The 19,586-nt window shown below is 41.9% G+C and overlaps 1 protein-coding gene across 1 annotated transcript in view; it reads left to right on the forward strand.

Annotated features, from left to right (window-relative positions):
- The window catches only part of KCNH1 (potassium voltage-gated channel subfamily H member 1), a 399,525-nt gene that overhangs the window by 211,954 nt on the left and 167,985 nt on the right, over nt 1-19,586 (forward strand). The window lies entirely within an intron of this gene.

The following is a 19,586-nucleotide window of genomic DNA, read 5'->3' on the forward strand; positions in this document are numbered from 1 at the left end:
TTGTGACATGAGATTAAGAAATGCCACTCAAATTTTATTTAGTTAATTTTTTTTAAAGGCAATCAGTGAAATTCAAAAGTTTGCATGTTTCTGTGACAAAAAGGGGTTGTCATATTACTCAAGATTGAGAGGCAGTGTGGTGTAGGGGTTTAGTGTGTCAAACTAGAACCTGAGAAACCAGGGTTCAAATCCCCACTTAGCCATGAAGCTCACTGGGTAACCTTGGGCTAGTCACTGCCTCTTGGCCCAAGCTACCTCACAGGGTTGTTGTGGGGATAAAATCAGGAGGGGAAGAGCTATGTTTGTCTGCTACCCTTTGTTCCTTGGAAGAAAGGTGGGATATAATTGTAATAATTTTAAAAAAATGTTTTTGTTTAAAGGAGGAGGGGCCAATGGATAGGAGTGGTGGTGTTCCACAGATATCCTGTGCCCAAGGGCCCCCAGAATCCTGGAACCAGTCCTGACCAGATGGATCGAGCCATAGGCCCCTCTTCTTTTCTTCTTATTGTGTGTGACCATCTTAAAAGAGGCATTCTCCATTTTGTCACATGCAGGAGAAAATGGCTCTTCTATCCTAGTAAAGGCACCAGAGGTAACAACAGATGAACAGCCTGCCCAACCTTTGGGTCCCCAGTTGTTGTTAGACTACAGCTCCCCTCAGCTAGCATGGTAATTATCAGGAATGATGGGAATTATAGTCTAGCAACATCTGGGGACCCAACATCTGACCCTTTCCATAAGAAAAAGCAAACATTGGACCCTGCACACAGGGACAAACTCCTTTGTTTCATTCCTTGGGGCAGAGAGACAGCGTAATGATGCAGCCGTGTGTTCATTATATTTCATTATATAATGGTTGTTGCAAATTATGCTTTTTCTTTAGAAATAATTTGTTGGTTTTTATTCTCAACTACATTTGTTCTTATTTAATATAAAGCAGGATTACTCATTTTTAAGCCCAGCCCAAGAGGCTGTTTACCGAAGAACAGATTAACGCATAACTGCATAGGGAAATGAAAGTAACCACAAGAACAAGCTAAAGGGAGGAGTCTTACCCATAATGACTGGAGACAATCATTTTCCAGTACTATCATTACTCATTTCTGTTGTTACCCATTTCTACAAAATTCTGTCCTCATTACCCATTTCTACAAAATTCATAGGCAAAATGTAGGCAAATTGAATTTGTTTACAGGTGGATTAAACAGTTGAAACCCGTGCGATTCGTCAGTTAAGGTTTCTTTAATCAGTCAAAGTCTTAAAAACACAAAATAAATTCAATAGTTGAAATATTATGCTATCCCTTACTAAAATGCTCTTACATATATAGGATTGTAATTTAGGATCCCCAGGAATGGGAAACCTCTGGCCCAGGGGCTGAATTCGGCCCTTCAGTCATCTCTGTCTGAACTTTGGGACTCTGCCCAGGCCACACACCTTCCCTAGGCCACACCTCCAATCGGACTTGCTTCACACCCTTCTTGAGTGTTGTTGCTTGGCTGGCATGTGTTCTGGAATTGTGAGAATTCCTTTTTCTTTTCTGGATTGAATATGTGGCCCCCAGAAGGTTGCTGAAGATGGAATATGACCCTTGGGCTGAAAAGTTTCCTGTCCCCTGTCTTATACGTATTGAATTGTGATCAGGCTGGTTGGACAGACATGACCGCATTTTGAGGCTGCTGAAGGTTCACACTGATGTTATCGTCATTGTTATTAGGAAACACAGCAGATCTGTTGTTAATCAAATAAAAATAGGTCAATAGTCTGTTCTAGAATCTGTTCTAGAATCAGTCTGAATTCTGAGTATCCAGTAGCACTCCAAGGTACTGAATAGCGATCCTTATGAAAATAGTACCCGAAAGAAAAAATGTGTTTATTATTTCTCCATTTTCCTTTTAGCTGAATGTGCTTTTCTGTTAGCAGTTATGACTTCATCCTGCCTTGCAACTGAGAAATAAACTGCATTATTTTATTATTCTGCGAATGAATGATCTATGTCACTTAGGGGCAAAGTAACCTTAAAAGATATGAATGAATTTACAGGCAATATTTTTAAAATGCCATTAGAGGCAACTTTATGTAGAAATTAGGAAGCTGAGCCTCCTGGAACAATATTTTATTTGGTGAGCTTATGGCTGTTGGCTTATTGAATACACTGTGTTCTCTTGCATAATAACATTACTATAAATCAAGTTTATCAAGTTCCTAAGAGGAAGGTGTGAACTCAGTTACAAATGATGTTCACAATGCTGGAATAATATCTTTTGAGAGCCAGTGTGGTGTAGTGGATAAAAATCTTGGATTTAGGTCAGGCAAACTTGTGTTCAATTACCTGCCCAGTCATACATTTGTAAAATTGGAGGTGGCCTTCTCCTTCCTTGTGGCTGAAAATCTAGAGCTAGAGAATTCACAACAGATGACTATCCAGCCTCTGCTTGAAGATCTCCAGCAAGGGACATCCCACCCACCCATGAAACTTGCTATGTGACCTTAGACCAATTAGCCTCTCTCACCCTAACCTATCTCACTGGTTTGCTGCTATGTGGATAAAATGAGGGCACATACATATATATTGCCCCAAGTTCCTTAGAAGATAAGGGTAGGATGAACATGTGAACAGTTCATTGGGACCTTTTTGCAATGGAAACTGGAGGTGTAGATATTTGTGTGTTCTGTAAGTGTATCACCTGTTTTCCTGGCAAAGGTTGGGGGAAAGCAGCACTGAGTAATGGGGTGTTTTGTCTTCTGTATGGTAGTGCTATGGGTATGTGGTTGCTGCAGTGTGGGATGGGTATGATCTTTGGAGAGAAAGCTTGTGAGTGGATATTTTGTTGTGCTTTTTATTTATTATTTTATTTATTATTTATTTATTAAATTCATATCCACCCTTCCTCCCAGAAAGAGCCCCGGGCAGCGAACAACACCAAAACACTAAAACATCTAAAAAACAGACTTTAAAATATATTAAAACAAAACATCTTTTTTAAAAAAGCTTTAAAAACATCTTTAAAAGCAATTCCAACACAGATGCAGAGTGAGATAAGGTCTGCACTTAAAATTCTTGTTGAAAGTGGAAGGTCTTCAGTAGGTGCTGAAAACATAACAGAAATGGTGCCTGTCTAATATTTAAGTGGAGGGAATTCCAAAGGATAGGTGCCACTACACTAAAGGTCCATTTCCTATGTTGTGCAGAACAGACCTCCTGATAAGATGGTATCTGCAGGAGGGCCTTAACTGCAATGCAAAGTGATCGACTGGGTATATAAGGGGTAAGATGATATTTCAGGTATCCTGTTCCCAAGCTGTATAGGGCTTTGTACACCAAAACCAGAACCTTGAACTTGGCCAGGTAGCTAATGGGCAGCCAGTGCAATTCTTTCAGCAGCAGGGTGACATGTTGGCGATACCCTGTCCCGGTTAGCAGTTGTGCCACCACATTTTGCAGCAGCTGCAGCTTCCACACCAACCTCAAGGGAGCCCCACATAGAGCACATTACAGTAATCCAGCCTGGAGGTGACCAGTGCATGGACAACAGTAGTCAAGCTATCCCAGTGCAGAAATGGCCAGAGCTGCCTTACCAGCTGAAGCTAGTAAAAGGCACTCATAGCCACTGTGGTCATCTGGGCCTCTAGATATAAAGATGGATCCAGGAGCACCCCCAGACTACAGATCTGCTCTTTCAAAGGGAGTACGACCCCATCCAAAGCAGGCAACTGACCAATTATCTGAACTTGGGAACCACCAGCACTTCTGTCTTGCTAAGTTTCAGACGCAGTTTATTGGCCCTCATCCAGCCCACCTCTGAGTCCAGGCAGCAGTACAGGCCTTGCACAATCTTTCCCAGTTCAGATGTTACAGAGAAATAGAGCTGGAATATCATCAGCATACTGCTGACACCTCATCCTAAATCTGATGACCGCTCCCAAGGGCTTCATATAGATGTTAAACAGGATCAGGAACAAGATGGTACCCTACAGCACCTCAGTGCACAACTGCCAGGGGGCTGAAAGACAATCACTCAATGCTATTCTCTGAAATGACCCTGAAGATAGGATCAGAACCAGTATAAAATAGTGCCTCCGATACCCATCTTACCAAGTTGGCTCAGAAACATACCATGGTCAAAAGTATCAAAAGCTGCTACGAGATCAAGTAAGAATAACAGGGTTGCACTCCCCCTGTCCTTCTCCCAATACAGGCCATCCATCAGGGTGCTACAACACTGTAGATCACTTTCCCTAAAGAGGGGTATTTGAGGCTGGGAGGTAGTTGTCACAAACCAGTGGGTCCAAGGTGGGACTTTTCAGGAGCAGTTGGATCACTGCCTCTTTCAGGGAGGCTGGGACCATTCCCTCCCACAAAGATGAGTTGACCACAGCCTGGATCCACTAGGTCATACCCCCTTGGCAAGCTTTAATAAGCCAAGAAGGGCAAGGGTTGAGAGGACACATTGCTAGCCACATTGTCACAAACACCTTGTCCACGGCATCAACCTTCATCAACTGAAATTGATCCCAAGAAGTTGCAGCAGATGTTGCACTGAACACCTCACTGGAGACTACAGTAGATGTGGATTGGTCATTAATATTGCTACGGAGGCAAGCAATTTTACCTTCAATGTACCTTGCAAACAATTCACAGAGGGTCTCCGAAGGGTCTAAATCTCCATTTCCTGGAGTTGATGTCCACAGACCCCTGACAATGTGGAAAAGCTCCACTGGACAGCTACTTGAGGATGCAATGGTGGCAGAGAAGTGGGCCTTCTTCGCTGCCCTCACCACCAAACAGTAGGCACAGTTATGAAGCTTTACTCATGCCCAGTCACCCTCACAGCATGTCATTTGCCACTTGCCCTCTAGCCATCAGCGGATTTCATTGTCCTTAGTTCACTGGTGTGCCAAGGTGCAAATCAGGCTCCACAATGCTGGAGAGGGCGCTCAGGGACAAACATGTTAAGAGCCCGATGTGTCTCACTGTTGCACAGCATGACAAGGAGTTCAACAGGGTCACCTGCTCTATCTACTGGGAACTTCTCCAGGGCATTCAGGAATCCAGTGGATTCCATTAGTCTTGAGTGGTGGACCATCTTGATCTGTCCACCACCCCTATGGGGGAGGAGCCATAAGTCTAAACTTCACCAGGAAGTGGTCTGACCATGACAATGGGTAATATCCACCCTCCTCTATCTCCAGAACACCCCTTCCTCCATCTGGAGCAAAATCCAAGTCAAGGGTGTGCCCTGCCCTATGTGTCAGACCGGTGACAACTTGAGACAGCCCCCATGGTTATCATGGAGGCCATGAAGTCCTGAACACTTGAGGAAGCCTCAGCATGGACACTGAAATCACCCAGGACTATTGTTCTAGGCTCCTCAAATATGGAAGCCGAGATGGCCTCCGCCAGCTCGGTCAGAGAAGCTGCTGGGTACCGTTTACTGTCTCCTTGGCCCAACACGAGGTCCAGGCCCTCACAGCCAGCTCCAAGGTACAGTGGTTTCCTGGTGACAGAGATGGGAATTCTTTGGACCACAGCAGCACATCCCCCTGTCCCTGAAGCCTGTGCTGGTGTTGCACTAAGTATCCAGCTGGGCAAAGCTGGGTCAGATCAACTCCTCCCAGCTTACCTACCCAGGTCTCAGTAATGCACACCAAATTGGCACCTGCATCCATGATCAGTCATGGATGAGTTTGGTCTTATTGTGTACCAGTCTGCTGTTAAACAACAGCATACACAGGCCAATGAGCACAGCAGATGAGCAACCAGGAACCCATCCATGGGAGGAATGGGAGTGAGAAACAAGACGTAGATACCCTTGCCCTCATATTTTGTGGTTGCTCTTCACCTCCTTATGACTATACATCCCTTTGATCACTGAAATTGGGTGGCATTACCCATGTCCCTCCTTACAAAGACTCCTTCTAAACACATGATATGGACACAATAACAGCCCACCAACAAAACCTACCTGAATCAGTTATCCCAGTATGCCTCTGAGAGAATTAACAACCAAACCCACTCAATATCTTCACACAGGGCACATCTATTCCCTCCCCATCTCACACCAGGGAGGCTTAGCCTTCTGCCAGTCACAGACTCTCATTCTGAAGGTATTTGGTGACTTTCTCCTATAATTCAGTTTACTGCACAGGCTCTCACCCAGCACAGGAACAACACATGTGCCTTATACCCTCCTCACTACCAATCTCCTCTAGATTTTTTTTTAAAAATAGAACGGGGTAGCGCCCTCTCCCTTGGGGCTCCCTAAGGGGCTCCCCAAGGGACAACCCCCAAGGGAAAACTCCCTTTTGTGTTGCCCCTTTTGTGTTGCCCCTTTTGTGTTACCCCTTTGGTGGCAACCCTGCCAGTGGCAGGGGCCAAAAGACAATTTAATATTTGGTGCTGAGACCTAGCTTCTGCCTTATATTCTCTTGAGCAAGCTACTTGTCCTTTGTGGCTAGGCAGCCCACACAGCAACCTTTTGTGATTTGCAAGGCTGCTACAGCAGCCATTTTGTGGCTGTGCTGATAAGTTTCTCAGATATCCAAAATAGCCCATGGATCAAAAAAGGCTGGTGACCCAAGTAATGCTCTTAAATAAAATTTGTTATAACCAATGAAAATGCGACAAAATGAAGAACAAGTTTTTGAGTTCCCCAGAACTTTTCTTCAGATTATACCTTAAATAAAAAGAATGGAGGAATACATGCCAGACTGTGTGTCATGTCCACAGTGTCTGAAGCCTGATCTAGTGTTGGGGTGGAAAATTCTCCCTCTTCTGAGGTTTATGTCTGTTATAAAAAAATGTATCTCTCCCTAACCTTTTAGACTTGTGCTAAGTATGTGTTAATTTTTGGCAAAGCAATGACGTCTATAATCTGTTGTAACTGCCTTACTTTATCTAGAACAAAGACAGAGAATGTTCCTTTTAGAGACGATTTCAATGATGCATTTAACCACTGGTCACAAAGTGTCTGTTTGAAGGGGTGATAACATTAGGGTAAGATCTAACAAGAACAGGAAGACAGAAAGGATGAGACTTCACCTTCTGTTTCTTTTGAACACGTATATTCCCTATATTACGTTTGTTTACATCCTCATTTGATGACTCTGTCTTTTGCAATGTTTACTGCTTGCCATGCCATGTTGATCTATAAATTGTTGCTGTTTCCTGAATAAAGTTGTCTTTCTGACCAGGGTTGCACTCTCGGTTGGACTGAGAAGCTTCTTTGGGGCAGTTAGAACCTTTGATCAAAGTTCCATTATGTTTGGATCATGTTTTCCTTCCTCACTCGATTCAGGGTCCAATTGCAGCTCGTGTCTTACCTGGGGAAGGTGGCACAGCGAGATAGCCATTGAGATCTCGCCCATCAATAGGATCCTTACAGATGCCTGACTCAATGGAGGAATTGAGTGCCTTCCACACTACCACATGTGCAAAATGACACAAACAATGTGTGAGGCAGAAGGTCACAGAAAGGCAAAGAAGTACATTTTTAGGCCATGGGGTTGGCCCTTTAAGACCCACTCTTCAGACAAGGGGATGGAGCTTGGGAAGCATAGACTGGTGGAAGAAACTCCTCCAGCCTTTGTTGGAGCAAGTTGCTGACTTGGAGCTATCCGTGGTGCTGAAACCACCAGCCTGCCCTGACTTTGTGAGATGGCAGGCCAGAACTTCATGATGGTAAAGACTTGAATTCAGCAGTTTGAGACAGTGTAGAGTACAGAAAGTGTTATGCGGGCTTACAGTGCAATCCTTTATACCTGTCTACTCAGACATTCATTGGTGATCACTCATGGCCAAGTAAGAATGTCTTCCAAGATAAAGTCTTTAACAGTGGGTCCGTAAGTGATGGTGGAGGCCAATTCTGGATTCACACAGCCTCCCACAGTGAGGACATAGGTTCCCAGCTGGAAGATGGTTGCAATGAGGATTTGTTTGACGTGCCTTCGGCTTAGCTCATTTGTCCCGTTCGCCCTGTATTTGTGCTTCTTCAAAGTCCATAGCACCTTTGATAATAGCCGATCTCCATTTGGGATGTTCATGGGCCAAGACTTCCCAGTTCTCAATGCTCATGTTACATTTTTTTAGATTTGCTTTAAGAACATATTTAAACCTCTTTTGCTATCCACGGATATTCAGTTTTCCATCCTTAAGTTGGGAGTAAAGTAGCTGCTTTGGAAGACGGTGATCAGGCATTCACCGGTCCAGCGAAGTTGATGTTGAATCTTTCAAGTAATAATAATAAATAATAAATTTAATTTCTGTGTCACCTATCTGGCCAAAGGCCACTCTAGGCGACGTACAAAACAGTTAAAACACAATGAGATAAAATACAATAATACAATAAAAACAGTATGAGAACAATACAGCAGCAACAATATTAAAACAGGGTAGGAGGCATTTCAGTCACAGTAATTAACCCTCCCTGGAGATCCCAAAGGCCTGTTGAAAGAGCCAGGTCTTTAAGGCTTTACGGAATACATTTAGGGAAGAGGCGTGCCGGAGATCTTGTGGGAGGGAGTTCCAGAGAGTGGGGGCCGCCACTGAGAATGCCCTCTCTCTTGTACCCGCCAATCTAGCTGTTTTTGTTGGCGGGATTGAGAGAAGGCCTTGAGTGGCTGATCTTGTCGGGCGGCATAATTGGTGGCGTTGAAGGCGCTCCGTAAGATAAACTGGGCCGAGACCGTATAGGGATTTAAAGGTTAATACCAACACCTTGAATTGGGCCCGGAAAACAACTGGAAGCCAGTGTAGATCGAACAACACTGGTGTGATGTGATCCCAGCGGCGACTATTCGTAAGTAGTCGAGCCGCTGCATTTTGTATAAGTTGTAATTTCCGGACCGTTTTCCAGGGTAACCCCATGTAGAGCGCATTACAGTAGTCCAAACGAGAGATGACCAGGGCGTGTACTACCAGGGGGAGCTGATGAGCAGGAAGGTAGGGTTGCAGCCTTCGTATGAGGTGTAGTTGATACCAGGCTGCCCGGCTCACCGCCGAAATCTGAGCCTCCATGGACAGCCTGGAGTCAAGTACAACCCCAAGGCTGCGGACCTGGTCCTTCAGGGGTAAACTCACCCTGTTGAACTTCAGGTCAACATCTCCCAACCTTCTTTTGTCCCCCACAAGTAGCACCTCGGTCTTATCAGGGTTCAGCTTCAGCTTGTTCCTTCCCATCCATCCACTCACGGATTCCAGGCACTTAGACAAGGTCTCCACAGCCAACTCTGGTGAAGATTTAAACGAAAGATAGAGCTGAGTGTCATCTGCATATTGGTGACACTGCAGCCCAAATCTCCTGATGATTGTCCCCAGCGGCTTCATATAAATATTAAATAGCATGGGAGAGAGGATAGAGCCCTGTGGCACACCACAATTGAGAGGCCAAGGGTCTGAAACCTCCTCCCCCAATGCTACTTGTTGGTACCTATCGGAGAGAAAGGAACGGAACCACTGTAATACAGTGCCTCCAATTCCCAATCCCTCCAGGCGATGTAAAAGGATACTGTGGTCGACAGTATCAAAAGCCGCTGAGAGATCGAGGAGGACAAGAAACGTGAATTCTCCCCTATCTAATGCCCTCCTCAGATCATCTACCAGAGCGACCAAGGCTGTTTCAGTTCCGTGACCAGTCCTGAAACCCGATTGGTATGGATCCAAGTAATCCGTTTCATCCAAGTGTGTCGACAACTGGTTGGCCACCACTCGCTCAATGACCTTGCCCAAAAATGGTAGGTTCGAAATTGGGCGGAAGTTATTGAAAACTTGGGGATCCAAGGAGGGCTTCTTCAGGATGGGCTTTACAATTGCCTCCTTGAAGGCTGATGGCATCACACCCTCTTTCAAGGAAGCGTTTACCACCGCCTTGATCCCCTCGCCCAATTTCTCTCTGCAGCTCATAAGGAGCCACGATGGGCAAGGATCAGTTAGACAAGTGGTAGGCTTCACAGATGAAAGCACCTTGTCCACATCCTCAGAAGGGAGAAGCTGAAACCGATCCCAACTTACCGGCATGCAACTGGCCAACTCTGGTTCATCCACTGTATCCACGGCGCACGGGATCGAGCTCCGTAAGTGTTCGATTTTGTCAGCGAAGTGCTTTGCTAATATATCACAGGAGGCCTTTGACTGTTCCAAGGGTTCCTGAGCAACTGGACCGACCAGGCTTCGGACCACCTGGAACAGCCTCCTGGGACAGCACTCCGCAGACGCAATAGAGGCAGCAAAGAAAGCCTTCTTTCCTGCCTTTATTGCCACTTGGTAGGCAGCTACTGCTGCTCTAACCTGTGTCCGGACATCTTCGGAGCGAGATTTCCACCACCGGCGCTCTAGTCGTCTCACCTCCTGTCTCAAACTATGCAACCGCGGTGTATACCATGGTGCTAGTTGAGTTCTATTCAGGGGGAGAGGACATTTCGGAGCCACCCGGTCTAATGCCCTGGTGATCCCATCATTCCACTCCTTCACCAGGGTTTCGACCGGGCGACCTTCAGCAGGTTCCAATTCCCCTAGCGCAGTCAGGAATCCATCCGGATCCATCAGGCGCCTGGGGCGGACCATTCTAATAGGTCCTTCAAGAAGTTGGGAGTGGCATTTATAAATGGTTCATGTTTCACAGGCATACATAAGCCCAATTGATTACCCCAAGATAAATTTCCTGATACACTTACCTGGCAGAAACCCCCTTGAACTTCTGAGTAGATGTATATGGGATTGCACTGTTAGGCCACATCCACACCAGACACTAAAAAAAAGTATGATACCATTTTAAAGAGGCATAGCTCCCACCCAAAGCATCCTAGGAACTGTAGTTTGTTAATGGTGCTGAAAGATGTTAGGAAACCCCTACTTCCCTCATAGAGCTACAATTTCAGAGTTTCCTAGGAAGACTGATCGATTGCTAAACTACTCTGGAAATTGTTGCTCTATGAGGCGAGTAGGGGTCTCCTAACAAAACTCAGCACCCTTAACAAATTACAGTTCCCAGGATTCTTTAAGAAAAACCATGACTGTTAAAGTGGTATAAATAGTGCTTTAAATGTATAGTGCAGATGTAGCCTTAATTGTGTGAGATTGTGTTAGGTGCAAAGCAGATGTCAATTTGTACAAAGGGCTACTGGCACAGAGAAGAAATTGCCTGTTTCAAAATAAGTGCCAGCAGTAATTTGAATGTGCCTCCAGCAATAATCACAGCACACAGTCCCCTAGAAGGCAGAGAGCAAAAATGACAGGTAGATGTAGTCATAGACTTGACATAGTATGTTTTCATTCTTTTTGATGCATTAATGAATTTGTAAGCGCCTCAACCCTTTATCAAAGGGATTTTTGATCCTGGAATATAAAAGTGCTTTATTAGAAGCTGGTTAAGCAGGAAATAAAATTCCACAGAAGATACTATTTTTATGATGCTGAAATGACTGATGGAAGAAGTCCCTAGACAGAAAGAGGTGATGCATAGAAGCTGTGCATGGGGTGGACAACATGGGAGTTAAGGCCGGAGTGTCTGACAGAAGATGAGTAGAAAATCATTTTTTCTTTAACTTGTACCAAAAGTTAATAGAGAGCTGCCCTTATAAGTAAAACTTCTGTTGCTCTGTACATTAACTTCGGGGATAGTCCTCAAGATGCTGTTAGGTCAAAAGTCCCATCATACCTGAATTTGAGCCATGCTAGCTGGGCTGATGGGAACTGTTGTCCAGCAACATCTGGAGGGCATCAGGTTGGTTACCACTGGACTATATTAATACCCTGAATAAGAAAACCATGGCAAATCTCCATGATTAGAATGCAAGCATCTGCTAAAGTATTTGCACGCTAATGCAAGTGATACCTTTGTTGATTCAACATTGCTTCTTACAAGAGGTGCTGAAGTTTTTTTTACAGGAGATGACCTGGTGAAGCATATAAAGACATGCCTCTCTTAACAATTAAACATGAATAAGGGGGAGGAAATATTTTTTTTTATTTAAAACATTTATGAAAAATAAATGTTATTAATTTAACCCTCTTAGGATTCTAGGGTGATGTTCAATTTGTATCTTGATACAAATAACTGTAATAAAACAGATAAAATCAATAAATATGACTGTAGTGTGAGCAGGGATGCCTTTGATATGCAAATCTGGCTGTTTTGACATGTTTACTGTCACCAGGGGATGGGGAAGAAATTCGATTCAGGTTGCATTGAAAGCTGAAGCGATCAAATCCACAATTTCCGAAACAATAGTCAACATGGCATACAAAATGTGTTTATTAGGCTAAAATGTTGAAGAATTTTCATGAGGATTTCTTTGTTTTTTATAAAAGCAAATTGCTACAGAATCGTGGAGACAGAATTTAAGACTGGAAAAATGAGAAACTAAAAGAACTGAAATTGATCGATCCTTCCACCCTATCAGGGGATGGATTGGTTTTGTTTATTTACACAGATTAAGATATCACATTGCACAGAAGGAAGGAACGGTTTGTGTGTCCTCAGATTTCCAGAGTTAAGTTATAAATCACAAAGTCGTAATTCCGGAGGAATATTTTTTTAAAATCATGTTACTCCTACAAAGAACTGTGTTTGTCTTCTGTTGTGTAGTAGAAAAAACATTAAATGGCCCATTTTCTCTAGGGAGAGAAAATCCTGCTGGCTTAATTTTATGTAATTGCAATCTTAAAGTAGAAAGACAGAATTGTTCTTGTAATGTTTTTCCAGAATGGCTTTGGTTTATGACTTTATCCATAAGGATATCATTTACATAGAAATGCCAAAGATTGTAGTCTCATCTCAGTGGAATAAATTCATAATGTGGCAAAATATGTAAACCTTAACCCCAAATACAAGGGAGTTGTAATTCATGAAAAATATTTTTGGCTTCCAGTCTGCCTGGACTTCCAGGCACAGCCGTGAGTCCAAGACTACTTTGTAAATCTGAGTGACTTGGGAAGCTGAACTCCATAACTGATGGCCCTGTCCTTCTTACTTTATAGAGGGATAGCACCCTTCTTTATTTTTTTTATTTATTTTTGTGTGTGTGTGTGTACCTTGTTTTTTTTATTATTATTAATTTTTATTCAAATTTTCAAAGACAAAAAAAAACACCAAACAAAAATAATTAAACAATAAAATAAAATGTTGACTTCCGATTTGTCGCAGATCAGTTATAAGTCTACAATATATAACAATCCTGTCTCCTAAATTATATTATAAAATCACTTTCCTCCAGTAGTTATCTTAATTAATCATCAAATCTCATAAACATTACTTTATTCTTCCCACAAAAAGTCAAAGAGAGGTTTCAGTTCCTTGAGAGATATATCTTTCAATTTTTCTCCAAATAAACATGTCGATTAATCCATCTCATTCAAATCTGTTAGGTCCAATAATTTCAATAGCCATTCTCATTATCAATGTTAATTCCATCTTCTATCTTCAATAATCCTATTAAGTCCAATAATTTCAGTAACCATTCTTCCATTATCAATAATCCTATTGAATCCAATAATTTCAGTAGCCATTCTTCCATTATCAGTATCCCATAATAATCTTGTTGTCATAGTCATAATCCAAATAAATATATAGATTAATCCATCTCGCCAAACCTGTTTGAGCCAATAATTTCAATAGCCATTCTTCCATTGTCAATATTAATTCCATCTTCCGTCTTCAATAGTCCTGTTCAGTCCAGTAATTTCAGTATCCATTCTTCCATTATTAGTATCCCATATTAATCTTGCTGTCATAGCCATAGTCATATAGTAAGAGTCTGATGGGAATTTCCTTTATCACAAATATTTTCTTGCCATCAATTCTGAATATGTTGCTAAAATATTGTTGTAAAGTCATATCTCTGTTCTTTTTTACAAAATGCACTGGCTCATCTCTTAAGAATTTTTCCATTGTCACATATCTGTAGTCCTTCTTTATTTCAGTCTGAAGTCAAACTGAACCTGCTTCTTCACATCCCGTCTCTTAATCTGGCCAATCATCACCATCACCATCAGCAAACCTACAGAGGCTTCCTGGTTTGATTGCTTGCACTTCTGCAGGCACTAGTTCATATCTCAGTTTATTAAGCCTAGATATGACTAGGTTTGATTTTAAATTAATGATTTCTTGAAAGAGGAATGATTAATTTAAAAAGAAACCAAACGTTGTATGCAATGGCTGCATAAAGAGCAGGCAGTTTGTATAACTAAATTTCCCTTAATCCCAGTAGGGACTGGTGGCTCCAATGTCAGTGGGGCAGTGAATCCAGTGTGGGTTTTAGTCCAAACTTTCTAGGAGTTAAGTACCTTGGAGTGGATTCACTTATCCACTGACATTGGAGCCACCAGTCTCCACTGCTTATTGTCCTTCCCCTTGCAGTCCTCAGTACCTCCCTAAAAAACTTTTCAGAGGGTCAGGGAATGCTGCTGAACTTTGTTGACTGTGCTGTAGAGAGCTTCAGTGGGCCGGGGGAATTCTTTGAAAGCTGGCAGAGAAACATCATGCAACCGTTGGATGCAACCCAATGCATATTTCCCTGTAAGAAAACCCTACTAACCATAATAGCAGTTAAGCATACATTACAGTAAACATGTATAAGATTTTGCTGTGATCGTGTCATGATATTTTCAGCTTGGTTGTGTTCCTAAATAGCAACAGGAAAAGGAGTAGAACCAGGATAGTCTTTATCATGAAGCCATAGGAAGTAGTTGTTTTAAGCAGCAGTCTCCATGAAAGGGGCACCATTCTCTATCTATTACTAAAACAAATTATCAGCAGCACCAAGTAGGGTGTGGGTGTTGGTGTGCTCCATCAGAATCAGTGGTAAGGAACTTGTGGCCCTCAAGATGCTTCTGGACTTATGATCTCATCATCCCTGACTATTAGATATGCTGGCTGGAGCTGATGGGAGATGGACTCCAGGAACATCTGGAGGGCCACAGCCAAGGATGCTGCTGCACAAGTGGCCTCCCATCAGCACGACTGCTGTGCTTAGGGGAAGGGGAAGGGAAGAGGCACTGGGTAGGTCAGTGCAGTGCGGGCACAGTGGGAACTTCTTAAGCCAGATTGGATCAGCTACTGTGCTGATACTTGTGCTGACCTTCCTGCCACCTCCTTTCTCCCACTTTCCCTCCTAGTAAGCACGGCAACTCCACTGATGGGAGGGCAGGTACATGGCGGTGGCCACATGTTCCCCATCTTTGATTAGAATCACAGAATGAGAGTGCTGGAAGTTGCTAAGTATTTATTTTTAAGAGTCAAATTTAACAGAGAAAAAACAACAATGAAAAGTTTAAGACAGAAGGGGAAAAAGCTGTCAGCTCTCTTTGAAAGTACAACAGCATCAGTACATATAAAACTAAACATATAAGTTGATATAAACCCTCCAGATGTCCAAACCGGCATCCACACAAAACTGACATTTATTTAAAAAATGTTCAAATGTAGGAAGGATGGTGAGGTCCTCAGATCATTGCATAATAGGCAGTGGCATCAATAATTTTTAAAAAAGGGCCTCTAATGTTGGTGTTTGCCTAAGCTCCAAGAGGAAGTGATTATATAGAGAAGGTACCACCACAGAAAAGACCTCCCAGTGGTTGTTGCTAAACAATCTCCACAGCTTGTGGCACAACCAAGAGAGCCTTAGCAGCTAGTTGTATTGACCAAGTAGAGCGCTTAGGAAGAAGGCACTGCTTCAGGTAACTTGGCCCCAAGTTGTTTAGGGCTTTATAGGCCAAAACCAAAACATTAAACTTGGCCCAGTATGTTATTGGCAGCCACTACAACTCCTTTAAGAGTGTTGTAATATGTACACGATATGATGCCCCTGTGAGTGACAACTAACACAACGTAAGTTATTAAAGTTATTTCAACAAGCCTTTTAGATTGAGACCTATCCCAGTCTGCATCTGTGTTAGAATTGCTTAATATGTTTTTAAATAATGTTTTTAACCCTTTTTAAAGTTGTTTTTTAAAATGTTGTTAACGCTGTTTTGTTTTAATGTATTTTAAGATCTGTTTTTATGATGTTTTATAGTGTTTTTAGCATTTTGCTGCCCTGGGCTCCGGCTGGGAGGAAGGGCAGGATACAAATTAAATAATAAATAAATAAAGTAGAAACACATCAGCATGTAAAGTTATTACAATTTGTCCACACATGTTGTTTATATGGAGAGGAATATAATGATTTCTGTACTGCTTTCAAAAATACGGGATAGTATTCAGTGCTAGTTCTAGTCAGAGTAGACCCACTGACGTCAATGGACATGACTAACATAGGTCCATTAGTTTCAGTGGGTCCACTCTGAATAGGACTTAGTTGAATGCAACTCATATTGTGTAAGATCACAAATATTTGCAAAAACTATATAACCGTTGCAGCCATTTTGTCCTGAGCAACCATAATGTTTTAGATAAGTAAAGGCTTATATTGTTTTTCTTCCAATATTATCCTGTGATGATCATTTCATAGATTTTAGTCAATGGCCACATTTGGATGATCATATCATGGCTTAATAAACCAAGATGTGAATGAGCTTTGAGCTCTTTCTTTCCTCCGTCCTTCTCAGTGCACCACAGTTTAATCCGCAAGTCAGTTAACCATAGTCTCCTGTTTTATCTGAATGAATTTCAAACACTGGTTTAACAGCCTAGCTTGCTCCAAACTTGGTAACTATAGCTGCTCAGTTTGGAAACTGTGTTCACTGAAAACTCTTGAGATAAGTGCATCAAGGAGGGGAATGGGTGGCACAAAGACAGAGTGCAAAAAGGCCCGTGTTTATCTCAGCATATTAATTCTACAATGCCTGGGAACTTAATGAATTTACACAATCAGGATGTGTGTTTTTCCCCTGCGTGGTTAGAATACAAATTTGGAATGGGACATATGGCTGCTTCTCCCCCACACTCTACTTTTCTTTAGTTTGTACACTAAAACTGTGTTGCAATACTTGCTGTCACTCACTAGATGTCACTATAGCAAAGTTTGCTTCACTGACAATACTAAACAGCAAGTAGCAGAAACACAGAAACAGCCATGCAAAATTCCTATTCCTTTTTACAGTAGTTAGGAAGAAATCCTTTTGTCTCTGACCAGATTACTGGGTTTTTTTTGAGCAATGTGGAGAGAGACCCCAAGAGACTTTACATGACATTAGGAAAAGGTTTTTGAAACTTACACACTTACATTGGATCAACTGGTCATTTGGTGTCTACCCAGTGAACAAGATATCTGGTAAAACAAATTCTATAGATTTCTTATCTTGCCATATTTTTATATGAAAGATTCTGAGGGAAAACAATTTCTGTTGATCATACTTTTTAATTAAGCTTTGCTAGGCCATACAATATTTCTTCAAATGAATGTGGAAGGGAAATTGTTTAGTTAGCTTTTGACTGAAAGAAGAAAATAATACCTTTTAAAAATCACACACCACACACACATATATTTTATTATTATTTAAAAATTTAACATGGGGGGAAGAAAAACAAAAAGGGAGGGAAAGGTGAAAGGAAAAAATGATCCGCTCATATTAAAAATATAACAACTATCAATACATCCATCTTAATGTAAATATATAAATCAATATAAGCCATCCAAATGTCTATATAGGTATCTACATGAAATTGATGTTCATAAGAAATGTGTTCAACTGTAGCAAGGGCAGTGAGGTCCTCAGATCATTGCATAATAGATGGTGGGTGTTTATCCTTCCAGGCTTGAAGTATAAGCCACTATAGGGGCTTGCAAAATCTATCTATATATTCTTAAGGGACAGTGCTGATCTTATGTTAGTGTAGATCAAACTGTACCACTTGAATTCAAATGAAGTCATATATGAAGAAAATGGATGGGAGATCAAAATCTCAGGGTGGCTTTTATCCGCTCTGCCAACTACACTTGAGCCACCCAGTAAATAAAATGGAACAAAAAGAGATTGACTGCTTTTAAGTTGGTAGATATTTTTGAAGTATTAATAGTAGGCTGACTCTCAACATTCTTTTTATCCAATTAACTGTCCTACTTTGCACACATTGCTCTAATTAATTAATTAGGAAATTAAATGTTAGTGCCTAGGCATGATTGGAATTTTTAAAAAGTTTAATAAGTTTAATAAGTATGCATTTTCTTGACTGAACAACAAGATTCTTTTAGGAATCTTACATTGATTGGACCTTTACAGATTATTGGAAGCAATCCAATAATTTTAAATTGGTCAGATTAGTCACTGTTACTAGAGGTATTTAACTAAATATTTTGCAAGCTGGAAAACGCTGAATCCAGTACTAATTCTTACAGTGGATTTATGCTAATCCACTAAGTAGTTTTAAGAGTACAGCTCTTTGGAGGAATTCATCTGATTAACTACTGGTCATTAAAAACCACCATACTCTGCTTGTCCAGAGTATACACAACTCTGCATACATAGTAGTTGTGTTCTTACGCAATGCTAAAGCGGCTGGCACCAACATTGTTTGGATTTTGGTGCCAGCTAAAAATATCCCTCTATAGCCATGGTCTGAATGATGTGGATTCTTTATATATTAGGCTCAATGACAGCCCTGCCATTAGACAAAATGAGAAAGCCACCTCAGGTGACAGATGCCGAGGGCAGGACAAGAATCCCCCTTCCCCTTGCACCTCCTAAAGCTAGCTTGTTGCCTCTAGGTGATGTGAAAAACACTGCCCCATTGCCAGTTCACTGCCCCATTGCCGATTCATTTGAATTCTATATGAGAGTGGGAGGATGCCATATTGTCCTTTGCTATGGGCAGTAAAATGTCTAAGGCCAACCCTGATTAGGCCAAATGACTCTTGCAGTAAAGCGTGCAGTTGTTATACTGATTAATGTTATATTGTTGTAATGTTCTTACTGGAATTGTTGTAGGGTTTTATTTTTATTTTTACATTTGATGTGCCCCACCCTGGTATCACTAGTTTGAAGAAGGGTGGGTTAAAAATACAATAATAAATAAATGATCCATGGCTTGGCACGACATGAACAAGCTGCAGTGAGCCTCGGGCATGCACACTCCTCCTTCCTGTCTCCTCCTGCCATGTGGTTACGAAGGGGATTTCTGTGTTTTTTACTTTCAGTTTCCTTGAATCTCAGCTTATTGTTGCATCCAAACTGGGGATCATAACTTACATACTTACTATGGTCAGTTTAACCAAGCCATCCTCAGAAAGTATGGCTTGAAGCTGGCTTGTTTTGAAAGTGACCATAGTTAGTTGATTCCCACTTTGACTGCAACAAGAAGCAGTAAATCCTGTTGAAGTCCTCTTTCTGGTAGCACAGGACAAGAATGGGGAACACACAAGCCTGAGACTTGCTGTGACTTATTTATTCAGTGCTAAGCCATGGTTTCGCGTTACATCTGGCCATGGACAGTTGCCTACAGAACATCCAGCTTCTCCAAACAGTGTGCCATATTATAGGCATAACACACAAAAATAGTACAAGCCCAGCAAGATAAGCTGTCTCAAACTTATATTTTCAACACTGCTGACTGAATACTTCCTCTTCTTCAGCAGGATAGCTTTCTCCCTTCTCCATCAAGTATCCTACTGGCACGCTTACACAGCACTAGCAATAGCTGAGGATTTTATTT

Source organism: Rhineura floridana, chromosome 4, assembly GCF_030035675.1.
Source record: "Rhineura floridana isolate rRhiFlo1 chromosome 4, rRhiFlo1.hap2, whole genome shotgun sequence".
NCBI classification, from domain to species: domain Eukaryota; kingdom Metazoa; phylum Chordata; class Lepidosauria; order Squamata; family Rhineuridae; genus Rhineura; species Rhineura floridana.